We start from the raw sequence: 8,636 nt of genomic DNA on the forward strand, positions 1-8,636 counted from the left end.
CCTTTTCTGATGAAGGGTCTAGGCCCGAAACGTCAGCCTCTCTGCTCCTATGATGCTGCTTGGCCTGCTGTGTTCATCCAGCCCTGCACCTTGTTGTCTCTACAGGAGAAACTGACCAAACTGATCCACCACAAAGATAAGGACAACAACAAACCAGACTCATGGATAAGAAACCTATCCAGCAGACCGCTTATAGAAACCAAGAAAACTGTCGTACTACACTATACCCACAGAGACGCGAACAGAACAGACTTCATGGCCGGTCTGGAAGCTACACTGAAAGGTAACGGACTCACAGATGAAACACACCAACAATCAGACAAACTACATTCCCTATACTGAACCGAAGGAATGATTGGGACACCCTCAACACATCGGAGAGAAAAGTACTCGAAGGACTCATGAAAGACAGGATCATCATAATCCTACGAGCAGACAAAGGGTGCATGACCATCATTATGAACAAATCGGGCTACATTGAGAAAGCACAGGCATTGCTTACAGACACTTACCAACAGGTGGAGATAGACCCAACACCGTCGCCAGCAAACAGGATCACCTAAACGCTGAGGAGTTGAAAAAATGCAGGACAAATAACCAAGACAGACTACATGAAAATGAAACCAGAAGGCTCGAATACCCCCCACTTCTACGGACTACCCAAAGTACACAAACCAGACATTGCCCTCACACCTACACACAAACTGGCTAAGAACCTACAACAGAGGCTGAAACACCTGGTCAACAGATCACCCCACTCCATCCACTCAACCCAGGAATTCCTTAACAACCTCAAGAACTTTAAAATCAACGACGATGGGATTATGGTATCCTTCGACATCACAGCATTATTCACATCCACTGACATACCACTAGCCAAAGAAACACTTGCCACATTACAAGATGCAGCAGGAACGCTGAATCCAAACATCTCCATCAGCAAGGACAACATACTCAGACTACAGGACTTACGCCTCACCACACACTTCATCTTTAACGGCCAAATCTACGAACAAATCAATGGCACACGTATGGGGTCACCCATTTCAGGACTTAGTGCAGAGGCCGTCACTGAAGATTGGAATGCACTGCCCTCTCCTTCATACAGCCAAAATTGTGGATCTGACACGTGGACGATACGTTTGTCATCATTAAACACACCAAGTTAGAAGAAACACACCAACTCATCAACAACGTTTTCACCGGGATCAAATTCATGAGAGAAGAGGAAGACAACAATCAACTTCCATTTCTAGTCATCAGGGTAGAACGAATGACCAACAGGGAGTTCCAAACCACAGTATGTAGGAAGGCAATCCACACTGACCAAATCCTTAATTTCCACAGCAATCACCCCAACGTCCACAAACAAAGCTGTCTTAGAACACTATTCAAATGGGCCACAACTCATTGCAACACGCAAGAACTACACAAGAAAGAGGAAGAGCACCTATACAAGGCTTTGCTAACAACGGATATCCCAACAACTTCATCCGCAGGTGCCTACTAGATAGCCAATGCCAAGAGAAAACCGTACTCCCCAATACACTGGCCATACTACCCTTTATTAAGAACATATCAGAACTGATGAGACTCCTATGACCACTGGGAATCATGGTAGCACACAAACCAACAGCTACACTACAACAAACACTCACAAAGACTAAAGACCCCATACCCATGACATGCAGGTCCAACGTAGTTTACAAAATACCTTACAATGACTGCAGCAAACATTACATCGGTCAGACCAGAAGAAAACTAGCCATCAGGATACACGAGCACCAGCTAGCAGCAAAACGACATGAGAAACTTTCCTTGATCTCACTGCACTTGGTCAATGAAGGCCATCAATTTAACTGGGAGAACGTGACCATCCTAGCTGAAGCCAACGACAGTCATGCATGGGAATTCCTAGAGGCCCAGTTTTCAAACCGAACTGCAATCAACGAACATGTGGAATTAGACCCCCTATACAAACCCATGCAGAACAGAACTGGAAATGAAACAATCCAACTTAACAGACCGGATCGTATAAATACCAATTCATTGGAGGCCACACTGATGATGTTACCGAGCATGGTGACAAAATGTCTGTACAATAATCAACCAGCTCGGTGAGCAAGCCAACAATACAGGGTGACTTGGTGATGGGATACTGGCCTCTGTGCAGTTATTTCAGTGTCAACAATGTGACAGGAATCAGCGACTGGAGGTGTCAGGTTACTGCTCTGACTTTCATGTCAGGAACTCTGAGTCTAGCTTCTATCCAATGTGTGGTTGAATGGGAAACTGCACAATAATGAAGCATGATTAAGAAATAAGGAGCATATTAATGAGTGATAAATCATGCTAATAGGCTTCTCCGTCCTCACTCACAAGTATCGTATCGTATTGTTCAACACTTGATGGAAAATTAAGCATTTTGCTGTTGATGTCAAGAAAGTATTTTAAACAAACTACCTGAGAGTGGTAGGGGATTCAAAAGGAAAAGCCATTCTTTATTTCCTAAATGAGGCAGGCAAACCCATCGCCATTTTTTAGAAATCACCAGATCTTGTTGGTGAAATGTATGGCTTTTCCACCAGAGTCACTTGAATGGCAGAGTTTTAATAACCATGGACAGATATTTAGCTATGTGAAAATTTCTTTGGGGAATTTAGATAATTCAAAGGAAGTGTTCATTCAGCCTTCTCTGATCAAACCATTCCAGGATTTAGTACAGTAATCTAGTTCAAACAGATGTTGAAGGTGAGAGTTCTGCAGTGCTACTAAATGAAAAATAGGATTCTGTTGAGAAAGTGGAGATCTCTTAACAGACCTGTGGATTAAGAATGGAAGGTGGTAGTGATCAGATATCAAGAAATGTAAAAGATAGCCCATGAAATTCCTATGGCAAGAAATGTAGGGATCCAGAAGATCACAGCACGTACAAATAAATAACAGCCAAATATACAAACAAATCAATGGCACACCTATGGGGTCACCCATTCCATGACTTATTGCAGATGCAGTCATGCAAAGGATGGAATGCACTACCCTCCCCCTCAAACAGTCAAAATTGTGGATCCAATATGGGGACGACACGTTTGTCATCATTAAACACACCAAATTAGAAGAGACTCACCAACTCATCAACAACGTTTTCAGCGGGATCAAATTCACGAGAGAAGAGGAAGACAACAATCAACTTCCATTTCTAGACATCAGGGTAGAACGAATGACCAACAGGGAGTTCCAAACCACAGAATATGGGAAGGCAACCCACAATGACCAAATCCTCAACTTCCACAGCAATCACCCCAACGTCCACAAAAAAAAAGCTGTGTTAGGACACTATTCAAATGGGCCACAATTCAATGCAACACGCCAGAACTATGAAGAAGAGCACCTATTTAAGGTCTTTGCTAACAACGGATTCCCAACAACTTCATTTGCAGATGTCTACTAGATAGCCAATGCCAAGAGAACACAGTATGCCCTAACACACTACCCTATATTAAGAACATATCAGAACTGACAATGAGACTGGCCAGGTCTTCACAAGGATGTAGTTCAGTTTCCTAAAACATATATATGTACCAGGTTGCAGGGATATGCTATCCATTGGAAATGTTATCTACAAAAAGCTTTCATCCGAATGCTGATGAAACCGAATGCAAGCTAACTCCCTCAATCCACCATTAATCCACACTATGCTTGTTATTTCAACGTTTCCTGCATCACATCAACAAAAGTAAATCATTTTTAATTTCTTTCAACATTGACATGATTTTGACATTTGTTCCATTATCCAGAATATGGTGGCATGGTGAGAGATAGCAAAAACTACAGATGCTGGAGTCAGAGATAACACGGTGTGGAGCTGGAGAAACACAGCAGGTCAGGTAGCATTAGAGGAGCAGGAATGTTTACTTTTTGGGTCGGGACCCTTCTTCAAAAATGGGGAGGGGGAAGGGAGTTCAGAAATAAATAGAGAGGAGGGATGGGGCTGGGGAAGATAAGTGGAATGGTGATAAGTGAGTGCAGGTAGGGAGTGGTGGGGATTGGTCAGTGAGGTGGGAGGGGTGGATAGGAGGGAGAGAAGATGGACAGGTTGTGTCATATCAAAGAGGCAGGCTTGGACATGGGATGAGGCTGGGGGTGGGTAGATTTTAAAACTGGTGAAATCCACGTTTAGGCCATCAGCTGTCGGCTCTCAAGGTGGAATACGAGGTGTTGCTCCTCCAGTTTACAGGTGTCATCACTGTGACACTGGAGGAGGCCCAGGATAGCATAGTGTTTTTTCCCCTTTATTCATTCACAGGATGAGGGTATGCTGGCTTTATTGCCCATCCCTAATTGCCCTGAGGGCAGTTAAGGGTCAATCACATTGCTGTGGGTCTGGAGTCACATCTAGGCCAGACCAGGTAGGTATGACAACATCCCCAGGTAGGGATGGCAGTTTCCTTCCCTGAAGGGCATTAGTGAACCAGATGGGTTTTTCTGATAATTAACAATGGATTCACGGTCATTATTAAATTCTTCATTCTAGATATTTAAATTCCACCATCTGCGATGGTGAGATTCGAACCTGGGTCCCCAGAATGTTATCTGGGTCTCTGTATTAACAGTCCAGCAATAATACCATTAGGTCATCACCCCCCTTTACGTTACTGGACTATTAATCCAGAGGCCTAACTGAATAATGCAGAGATCCGAGTTCAAATTTAACCACATAAAATGGAGATTTAAATAAATCTAGAAATAAAAACACTTATGTCATTAATCATGTCCATGAAAACTACTGGATTGTTATAAACACTCATGTAATACACTAATGTCCTTGAGGGGGAGAAACATTAACTGATCTGACTTTTATGTAACCCCAGGGTCATAGCAATGCGTGACACATAAATGCAGTTTGAAATGGCCTAGCAAGCCAATCATTCAAGAAGACAACTTATCCTTGCCTTCTGAAGAGCAGTTAAGATTTAGCAATAAATGTTGACCATGACAGTGACATCCACACCAATGAAATAAAAAAAAACAAAATGCCCAAGTTATCTACTATATCTAGGTCACCCTTCATGTCTGGTTCAATTTTGGTAATTTGTCCCTCTTGCTTAAGTAACTTCACTACTGAAACTCAAAAGGAAAATTCTTTCCATCCTTTGCAGAGTCAAATTAATCAGATTCTGTGTCCCAACAGCATTGAGTATTAGATTATGAATGCCCATTAACCCTACTTCACTGAGTTCCTGAGGCCTCAAATCTCCAAGAATATGAATTCCTAAGTCATAGTCTTCAAACCCTTCTACAGTTTGCCCAATAACTTTCCATGATCTTGTCTGAGTATGTGTTCGTCTGATGTGCTGTCTTTCAGTAATGCAGTTGTTAAACATTTACCTGATACACAAAACATCCTTGGTTCAAAATGAAGCAGAAACATTACAAAAGATTTAAGGGTCTTGCAGCACAGTGTGTCCGTACCTTTGGGATTACAGGCCCAGATTCAAGTCCTACCTGTCTTGCTGGTATTTCACATCTGAATAGTTTGATTGAAATAGTTATGCTGTTCTCGTGCTGGCTATTTGCTTGATCTGCAATTTTCCTGTTCTGCCACCAGTGGGCAATCCTTCAATCCCTGCAATATCCCGAATCTACTTCATCACACCTTGCAAAAACATGTTTTTGAAAAAACTCACCTGGTTACATTTTTGATGTATTTGAAATTTATCTTCTCCTTCCCCTTTCCTTTCTCAATTAAATATTTTGTTTTTTTCTGAAACAGTACACAAATAAGCAATTTTCAATGCCAAAGTACAATGGAAAAGAGCTTCATCCAAATGAAATGAAGAAAACAACCCTAGAAGAAATGGATGCAGGGCTTGATGTACTGCTAGTGTATCTGAATATCTAATGAGAGAGATAGTAGCATACTGGTAATGTCACTGAACTAGTAATCTATATGCCCAGGTGAAAGCTCCATGGCAGTTGATGGACGATTTAACAGTTATGAAATTGAAAACTAATCTCAGTAATGGTGACAATGGATGATATAACAACATTGGCACTGTGCACCAATGGAAGAGACTGAATGTTTAACACAGTGTCAATCAAGCAAATTACTTTGTCCTGGATGGTGTTGAATTCTTGGGTTTGTTGCTGCTACATTCTTTCATGTACAGGACAACTAATCCATCAAATACCTCACCATGCAAGTGATAGACAGACATTGTGAAGTCAGGTCATGAATTACTTAAAGTACATAGCCACTGACCTGTTTATTAATCACATTATGTTATTGTCTGTCTAATTTTCAGCTCGAGGCGATGCCGTGAACATTAATTAGCCATCATGCCACTGAATGTCAAGGGGTGGGGGTCTGGCAGTGGTTGGACGTGGCCATTGCCTAGCCCTTTTACATGTGTCTTGTATATCCAAAAGTGCTGTTACACAGAACTGAACGTTTCTTTTATTACCCTCAACAAAATCACCCATGACTTTTTTTAAATTTATTGATGACCACCAGCAAATCATTTTTGTTTTGCCAATTGAATAATTTATGTGCAAAGACCGTTAAGGGCAATGCATACAACCAGAGGTTAGGGCGAGGGGAAAGATGCTAAATCAAAATGGAGTTGAAAGGGGAAATAAAGTCCTCTACCCTCTCCAGTGCTAATCTCTCTGTAAAGGCATCATGATAAATGGTAGACATCATAAGACAGACGAACAAAAGTTAGGCAATTTGGCCCGTCGGGTCTGCTCAACCATTCAATGACTTGGCCTCCTCTCTGTGGCAATGAGTTCCACAGAATCACCACCCCTTGGCTGAAGAAATTCCTCATCTCAGTTCTAAAAGGGCCATCCCTTCATTCTGAGGCTGTGCCCTTAAATCCTAGTCTCTCCCACAAGTGGAAACATCTTCTCCACATTCAATCTACCCAGGCCTCTCAGTATTCTGTTCGTTTCAGTCAGATTCCTCCGCCCGCCCCCATTCTTCTGAACTCCATTGAGGACAGACCCATTTCTCATGACAAGCCCATCATCCCATGGATCATTTTTGTAAGCATCTTTTGGGCCCCCTCCAACACTAGCACACCCTTCCTTAGATACAGGACCCAAAACTGCTTGCAATATTCTAACTAGAGAGCCTGAAAACAGCCTCGGCAGTACAGTCCTGCTCTTGTATTCCAGTTCTCTTGAAATGAAGGCTAACATTACATTTGTCATCCTAATTGGTAACTGAACTTGCATATTATCATTAAAAAAACCCGGAACTAGGACTCCCAATTCCCTTTGTGCTTCAGGTTTCCAAAAACTTTTCCTGTTTAGCAAATAGTCTACACCTCTATTCTTCGTACCAAAGTGCGTAACCTCATACTTTTCCACATTCTATTGCATCTGCCACTTCTTTGCCTTCTCTCCAAGCCTGTCGATTTCCTCCTGCAGGCTCCCCGCTTCCTCAACACTACCTGCCGCTCCAGCTACCTTGGGGTCATCTGCACCGCGTGCTCCCTCTTCAACTACAGCCGGGCACGAATGTAGCCGCGGAACAGGGGCAGTCAGTCGCTATGAATCTTACAGACAGTAAGAGCTGCAAATGCTGGAGTCAGGGATAACGCAGTGTGGAGCTGGAGGAGCACAGCAGGCCAGACAGCATCAGGGGAGCAGAAAAGTTGATGTTTCTGGTTGGGACCCTTCTTCATTTTTGAAGATACGTCAACTCTCCTGCCTGGCCTACTGTGTTCCTCCAGTTCCACACTGTGTTACGCTGTGAATCTCATCACTTATCAACATGTCGCAGAGGCGTTACTACTTATTGGCACGGACTGCTTCAATATCTTAGGAGTCACGCACGACGCTGAAGCTGAACTTGAAAGCTGGATAGAAAGTTTTTAGTGTTGGAGGAGCTGAAGATAATTGGGCCTACTGGTTCACCAATCGAAGTGAAGTACTGAAGGAAATTCCAGGGAACACCAGCCATCCGGGAACTGTACACACGGTTAGGCGATGGGATTTGGGGGGGGGAGGAAGGAGCCTATCCCGGCGTGCTATTGTTCATTCCAATCTGTGACGCGACCTCTGCCGTCCTCTCATGGGCGACACGCCTTCCTTTGATTGACATGTGCCGGCGGTCCAATGGGCAGGCGGGTTGTCGAGGCTGAGAGCCTGCCCCCGCCGCTCGGTGGAAACTCGGTAATGGCGGCGGAGCTGGTGAGTGAAGCTCGGGGGGTGTATGGGTAGGAATGTAAATAGCGGTGAAGTCAGGCCTCGAGTCGACATTCTGTCCAGCCGTAGCGGCGGGGAGGGAAGGTAGTAAATGCGGGACACAGCAGCTTGTGTGTGTGGGTAGAGGGAGAGAGTGAATCCCCCAGTGATAGTGAGACTGTGACGTGTCCCTTATTGTTGCTAAGTTGGTTGTTTTTAATGGGTGACGTCTCTCCCATTCATTTCATGAGAGCCGTCGGACCTGGGACGGACCGTCAGACTAACTGGCTACCCCCTATCCCTCACTCTAAACTCACTTCAGCTTTTGTTTCCTCTCCTGTCTTTGATTTTCGATGTTTAGGCTGATTGTTGAGCTACCAGATCCCAAAAAAAGGAAACTAGGATGAGGGGTGGGGGTGAAAGAAAAGTTTACAGAATGTGTA

The 8,636-nt window shown here is 43.6% G+C and overlaps 1 long non-coding RNA gene across 2 annotated transcripts in view; it reads right to left on the bottom strand.

Moving 5' to 3' along the window:
• The window catches only part of LOC125485743, a 24,217-nt gene extending 16,137 nt beyond the window's left edge, over nucleotides 1-8,080 (bottom strand). For both annotated transcript variants that reach the window (XR_007264431.1, XR_007264432.1), the window contains exons 1-2: nucleotides 7,916-8,080; nucleotides 5,688-5,764 (exon numbers count right to left, since the gene is read on the bottom strand). This is a non-coding gene — a long non-coding RNA (uncharacterized LOC125485743). The remainder of the gene's footprint in view (nucleotides 1-5,687; nucleotides 5,765-7,915) is intronic.
• Nucleotides 8,081-8,636: the final 556 nt, after the last annotated feature.

The sequence above is a fragment of the Rhincodon typus genome, chromosome 22 (genome assembly GCF_021869965.1).
Source record: "Rhincodon typus isolate 14 chromosome 22, sRhiTyp1.1, whole genome shotgun sequence".
Classification (NCBI taxonomy): Eukaryota; Metazoa; Chordata; class Chondrichthyes; order Orectolobiformes; family Rhincodontidae; genus Rhincodon; species Rhincodon typus.